The sequence below is a fragment of the Gossypium arboreum genome, chromosome 10 (assembly GCF_025698485.1).
Source record: "Gossypium arboreum isolate Shixiya-1 chromosome 10, ASM2569848v2, whole genome shotgun sequence".
NCBI lineage: Eukaryota > Viridiplantae > Streptophyta > Magnoliopsida > Malvales > Malvaceae > Gossypium > Gossypium arboreum.
This window is the reverse complement of record NC_069079.1, coordinates 54,643,326-54,650,492: the sequence shown is the minus strand read 5'-3', so window position 1 is coordinate 54,650,492 and position 7,167 is coordinate 54,643,326. Positions and strand designations below refer to the sequence as shown.

At 39.8% G+C, this 7,167-nt stretch overlaps 1 non-coding gene across 1 annotated transcript; it reads left to right on the top strand.

Annotated features, from left to right (window-relative positions):
• Nucleotides 1–6,319: 6,319 nt before the first annotated feature.
• Nucleotides 6,320–6,426, top strand: LOC128283033 (small nucleolar RNA R71). Its single transcript, XR_008273376.1, has one exon. It is a non-coding gene; the product is annotated as a small nucleolar RNA R71 (small nucleolar RNA).
• Nucleotides 6,427–7,167: the final 741 nt, after the last annotated feature.

The following is a 7,167-nucleotide window of genomic DNA, read 5'->3' as shown; positions in this document are numbered from 1 at the left end:
GAGCACCCTTAGCTCATCCCTGAGGCCATCCTCAAAGCGAACACTGCACTCGTATTCGGTAGAGACAATACCACTAGCATACCGGCTCAATCGTAGAAACTCTGCCTCATATTCATCAACAGTCTTACCACCTTGAGTCAGGTTCAGGAATTCCTTTCTTCGTGCATCCACATAGCTAGCTCTGACATACTTCGCCCTGAAGGACTGCTTAAACAACTCCCAAATTACCCTCTCAACTGGGGTACCCTCTCTCACAGTGATCCACCACCGATATGCCTCGTCTCACAGCAAGGACACCGCCCCTTTTAACTTTTGCTCCACTGTGCAGTCCAGGTCATCCATAATCCGCTCCGTGGCTTCCAGCCAGTACTCAGCCACATTTGGGGCTACTCCAGATATACCCTTAAAGACCTCCACTCCATTGGCCCGGAGTCACTCAGAAATGGACCCCCTATTCATGGGCCCGATATTAGCTCCGGCCACCCTTTCCAAAACTCTTAACATGGCCTGGGATAGAGCGTCATCCCCCGTGGCCCGATCATACGGCCCATTCTCATCCACCGGTGGTGATCGTGCTACCCCAGCAGGTATGTGTTCAGAAGACAAAGATCCAGCTTGAGTACTACCTCGGCCTCGACCACGGCCTCTTCCCGGAGTAGCTCTTGTACTCATACCGATTTATCTGATTACAAATTTTATGCAGTTAGTTTACTGTTTCCACTGTTTATTACAGAATATCTTATGAACAGATAAGGTTTTAGAGTTGTTCTCGCGTAACCACAGTTTAGCTACTGTCTCGATTTCCTAGGGCTTCGTTTACCCTACAGTCTCAGTTTCTTAGCCTTTACGCTATATTATCTATAATACTATCTCTAAGGTTTAGTACTAACTACAGTACAACTCAGTATGTAAAACAGAAAGGTACTTACAGCCTTGGTGTCGGGGATTCAGTGTGCCACCTCATCAGTTTTCAGATAAACTCAAAAGATTTAGGCTTTTTGAAATCCATTTTTCAAACATTTGAAAAAAAAAAACAAGTTCGGAGATTATCTCCTCTAAATAGAAAATTTATTTTCAAAAGTCAGGTTTTTTCAAAAATACCCTTTTTGGCATAAAGTTTTGAAAACCCCTTTTCGGACCCGATCCACAGCCGAGTTGTTGTAACCCAGGCTCTGATACCACTAAATGTAGCACCCCAAACCCGGCCCAGATGTTATGGCCGAATCTGACATGCTACATTGAAGTTAAAAAAACCCATGTTCCATTTTTTGTGTTTTAAAAGTCGACTTTTGTTAAGCTAACCAAGTGAATGGAAGCTGGGCACCAGGCAGGTATCCGTAACAGAGGAGGTGAGCCATGAAGGCTGCTTAAGTACCAAGCTCTTCGATTGGACCCAATCCTAGACATGCCCACATCCATTGCCACACTTGGTTATAACAAATTGAAATTTCTTTGAGTGGTTATCTTTGATAAATCGAATATTCGTGACGTCGTGTTATTTTAAAACAAGCATCGTTTTGAAATCGCGCCCTAAGTCTAGCCCATTTGAATTATTATCCATCAATTTAAAGTTATTTAACATAATATAATCCCAGAAAATCAAAGTAGAAAATAAAGTTAAAATGACCTTATTACAAGCGAAAAATTAAATAGTAATTAAAAATAGCTTAAGAAAACTAGTCTTTTTTTCAAACCCAAAAGCGTTCACCATGGCCACTCAATCCCCTCGGCTCCAAGACACCCACATCAAGGCCCACCGCAAGGTTAAAGAAGGGTGACTTTGGAAACTCAGTGTAAGGAAACCCATCCAAAGCCCAAGTCACTCAAGCCCATTGGGCCTAAGCCCATTCAGATATCAGTGATACTGGGCCAGAGCCCTATTCAGATTACATTAAACGGGCCTTAGCCCTTATTTAGATAACAGTATGCCCCATAGGCCCATTTCAAAATACATGCAACATCAATAAACATATGCAAGCCCATTTGGGAGACTACTCAACCCACCAACCGCTACACTCCACCGTGCATCACCCTACACTCCATATGGGGAATAGCTCAACCCACCCAAATTTCTACACTCCACAGATTCTTGACCTTGTTGCTCGATTATCATAGAATTGAGGCAAAGCCTCCAAGATGTGGACAAAGCCACTTTCAAGATTTCCTCCATCAATATCCCATCCCATGCATCGATGATAACAACATGGTATGCGAGAAATAACAACAATCAAACATGCATTTAGATCAATTTAACCCTAGGGGTATTTCGGTAATTTATCTCCTAGGGGTAAAATTGTAAATTTTCCATTTTTAAAGGGTATTTCAGTAATTTATCTATTTTAGGGTTTTTCATGCACACTCCTACCTTTCACGTACTAACAGAATCACTTATCGATGGTTCTTACCGAATTAGGTCCGTTGGCCCTTTATTCTAATTTTGGCCCATTAAGCCCAAAAATATCGAGGGCAGAAAATCATGCACTTTGCTGTCCAAACATTGCAGCTTATTGAAAACATTAATCAATTTACCTCACGAGCATTCGCACACTCGCAAATCTACAAAATATCGATTTTTGGCATTTCAGCTTTTCGGCTTTTGCCGATCTAGACTATGAAAGGGTGTCAGTTACACACCTGTTTTATGACGATTCGTTGACGAGATCCACTCACGAACTACCTTTGCTGAAGTTTGCGACTAGACTTAGATCCCGTTGGTCCACTTGTCAAAGCCCTAGATCAGCAGCCTCACCGGTTCCTTCAGCCAATGATTCCAATTAATTTCTACTCAATTCTGATGCGGATCTAAGCCCTCAAATGATAACAAAAGTCGAGCCTTCAGTGATCTCACTATTCTGCCAAGTCCCTAAGAGAGTGAGGTTTTCGGCTTTTGTTGAAGCTGTGTAAAGAAAGATGAAATAGGAGAGTTTTGCTATGGTCTTTTCGACAGAACCTTGAGGTTTAGAGAACTAGAGAATCGGTCAAGAATGATGGAAAAGATAATAAAATTGGCTAGGAGAAATCGGCACAGAAGAAAGTTTGGGTTTCGAGATTTCAGCTTTTTATTGCATTGGCTATGAAGGTTTTAGAAATGTTTGAAGCAAAAGATGGAGATGCACAGGTGGTTAGAGAGATTCGGCTTTGGAGGAAAATAGGAAAAAGAAAAAGTTGAAGAGGAGAGGAGAAAAGAAAGAAGAGGAGAATGGTCAGCAAATGGCACAACTTTTCCCCTAATACCGAATTTATACTGCCACTTAACCTAGCCGAATTTTGCCCCTCAAAAGAAACCCTTGGCCGGCCAACTCTTGCTCCTCAAGAGTCCACTATTCGGCCATCACTACTCTCCCCAATCAGCTCCTAAATTCTCTCCCTTATCCCCTCCTTACTCAATCCCTTGAGCAATTTAAACTCCTCCTGACAGTCTTTCACTTAGGTTCTATTACTTACCTTTTCTGCACATGAAAAATAATATCACTAATTTGCTTACCTTGTGACTCAAACCTTAGCTCTCATTGGTCATCCACATGCCACCTCTCAAGCCCCCAAGTGACGCCACAAGCCAATTTACCACGGGCTTCCTTGTGTTTTATTTTACCCAATTAGTACTTTAAAGCCCAGCTAACCAGAACCCCTTTTTTCTATAGAATTAAAATTAACTAAAATTACCAGATTTTAACTTAAACTTTGGCCTTCTAGAGACCCACTAACCTGATTAAATCTATGCCAAGTAGACAGAACACTAAAATTTAAAATTTGCCAACACTCACAGAATTCCTAAAAATTGGGGCGTTACAATACACCCAACAATATTTATCCTCCAAGCAAAAAAGAACCAAAAGAGAATTGACAGAAACTGGAATGAGGAGCAAATACCAACCCCAAGCTGAATTCTTGAGTGCCTAGAATTAAAATTCGGCACCAACACTTCCTCTCACTTCAAATTCCCATAATTTCCTCCCTAAAACCTTCCATACCACCCACTCTTCCTTCAACCACTTAATTCAAATTTTACATAAACACTATAGTGTTTCGGTCAAACACAACTCTTCAACGACATCAGCAGCAAAATAAAACACTCATTGATCAAAGTAGGACTCAAACTTCAGACCTCAGATAACTATAGCACGCCACTTATCCCGTAGGCCAGTAGACTTCTTCTGACATAAAATACCATATTTATTTAAAAGCCTACTGACTAGAGACAAAGGTTTATCCAATTAAAACAAAACTTTTGCACAAGCTAAGGCTTGAACCCAAGACTTCTCAGACACTTCCCGGTACACTTAACCACTGTAGCAAACATATAATTTTGTGTCACTTTCTTGCACGACTAAAGATTTATGTGCAGCCTCCTATCTGTTCCCATGCTCAAGACCTAATTCTTCTAGGCCCAAAATTTGAGGCATTACACCTTTAGTTCGAGTTTGGGTGGCTCTTCAATTGATAACTTGGGTTGCACAAATTCTCTGACTTCTAACTCCAATGGTTCAAACCGTGTGGATTGAATAAAATTCCTCGAATTGGCTTCCATCAAAGCCATGTTTTCTTTACCTTTTTCATCCTCCAAAGGGTCAAGATCTAAGGCTTTCTCCAATGGATCTTCTTCAAAATTACTTTCCATAGAAACCAAGGTTTCTATCTCTTCGACAACTGAACACTCTTCTGCTAGATCAAGAAATTTCATCGCTTTAAGAATGTTAAAGGTTGCCTGATTGTCTTGAATTCACATGGTGAGTTCACCTTTCTGTACATCAATTAACATTCTTTCTGTGGCTAAGAAATGTCTCCCAATGATGATCGACACTTTCTTATTTGCTTCAAAATCTAAGACAATAAAATCAACATGAAAAATAAATTTATTGAGTCTTACCAAAACATCCTCGATCTTTCCTTTGGATATGCTTAAGATCGATCCGCTAGCTGAAGTGTCACAGTTGTAGGTCTTACTTCACCTATCCCTAGCATCTTGAAAATCGACTTAGGCATCAAGTTGTTACTCACTCCTAAGTCACACAAAGCTTAACCACTGTAGGATTCACCAATGTTACAGGGTATAGTAAAGCTTCTCGGGTCTTTCAATTTTGGTGGTAGTTTGTTCTGTAGGAACGTACTATACTACTTTGTCAAGGCGACAGTCTCATACTCACTCAACCGTTTCTTCTTGGATAGTATATCCTTCATAAACTTCACATAATTCGGCATTTGTTCTAAATCCTCCACCAATGAAATATTGATGTGTAACTACTTCAGAACATCCAAACTTGAATTACACCTCCTGTTTCTGCTTGTGTTGCTACAATCTTTACGGATATGGAGGTGATGGAACTTTTAGTTAAACTGGATAACTCTTCTGAGTAGGTAAATCTATATCCAAAGAAGATGTTAAAGTATCTGAATCCACTAAGTTAAGATTTACCTTGTCAGTTTTTATAGATTCTGATTCCTTTTGTGTAGGAATTTCAATAGCTGGTTGATTCTTATCAATGGGCTTATCTTCAACATCTATCAATCGGGGTTCCAGAATTTTACCATTTTGCAATGCCACTGTCTTGATATTTTCTTTACCCAAATTTCTTGGATTCTTAGTATCGCTCGGCAAGGTTCCTTAGGTCTATTACAAAGCTCTGTAGCTAACAGACCCATTTGGTTTTCCAAATTTTTCAGTGTTGCTGTTTGGCTTTGGATCAAAGCGTCATTTTTTTCCATGTATGCTTTTAACAAGTTCTCCAAGTTGTTTGATACCTCAGATTAAGGTGGTTTTAGAGCTTGTTGATTAAACCCTTGAGATTGGTTGGGTCTATGCTGCAAGAAGTTGTTGTTCAGTCCATTTCCTTGGTCACTCCAAGAAAAGTTAGAATGATTACGCCATGAAGGATTGTAGAAGTTGGACTGGAGTCCTTGTCCACTCTTATTTTGATATTGGTTCCCCATATAGTACACTGACTCGAGATTTGATGGACAATTCTCAAAAGAATAACTTTCCCCATAGTACACACAGGAAACTACTTCAAATGGACTTGGTGGCTGAGTTGCAAAATTATTAGCACTATTAGCAGTAAACTGTTTTAACATAGAGGAAATAGACGATACCTGAGCTGATAACAAAGTGAGGGCGTCAACTTCATGAACTCCGACTACACATCTTTCTGAAGCTGTTCGATTTGTTGGCCATTGGTAGTTATTACTCACGATTGTCTCGATGATCTCATAAGCCTCATTATAAGACTCAGACAAAATTGCACTATTCGCAGAAGCATCTACCATCAATCTTGTATGTGCATTGAGAGCATTATAGAATGTCTCCAACTGGATACAATGAGGAATCCCATGATGAGGACACTTACGAAGTAACTCCTTAAATCACTCCTAAGCCTCATACAAAGACTCGTCATCCAATTGTTGGAAAATTGTGATCTCGTTCCTCAACTTAGCATTTTTGCTAGGCGGGAAATACTTAACCAAAAATCTCTCTGCTAATTCTTGCCATGTAGATATGGAACTTGGTGGTAGTGAATTGAGCCATGCTCGTGCTCGATCTCACAACGAGTACTGAAACAACTTCAACCTTAGTGCGTCCCGAGTCACACTGGCTATCTTGAATGAATCACTCACCTCCATAAACAATCAAAGGTGGAGATGTGGATTTCACTAAATTGGCCCACCATTTGCAGCATTTGAAACATTACTAGTTTCAATTCAAATTGGGTTACCTTAATATCTGGCCTTCTAATTCCTAGATTTAACTCACTGAAAAGTGGCACAACATATTGTCTGATGCATCGATCCCTATCATCGGCAATGAGGATGGGATTTCGTTCATGATCAGCTTCATTACCTTGGTCTTGATTATGATTTCCATGGTCCATCTCACTTGTCTTTGAGCTGTTAGTTCAAATCTTCTTTATTTGAAAGTTCACTCAATTTCAGGGTTTACAGGGAGTAAATCAATAATTCGATCTATGCTCATAAACACCTAAAAAGAAAATCACAAAATTAAAAAGAATAAGTTAGTAATGTTAGAAATAAACCAAATTGGAAGTAAATAATTTCACGAAAAAAATGACTATGGTAACAGTTAACAATCCCCGACAACGATGCCAAAAACTTGTAACGCGTAGGTTTGTACAAGTGTACACAGTCGATATCAAGTAATAAGTAAGTATCGAGTTA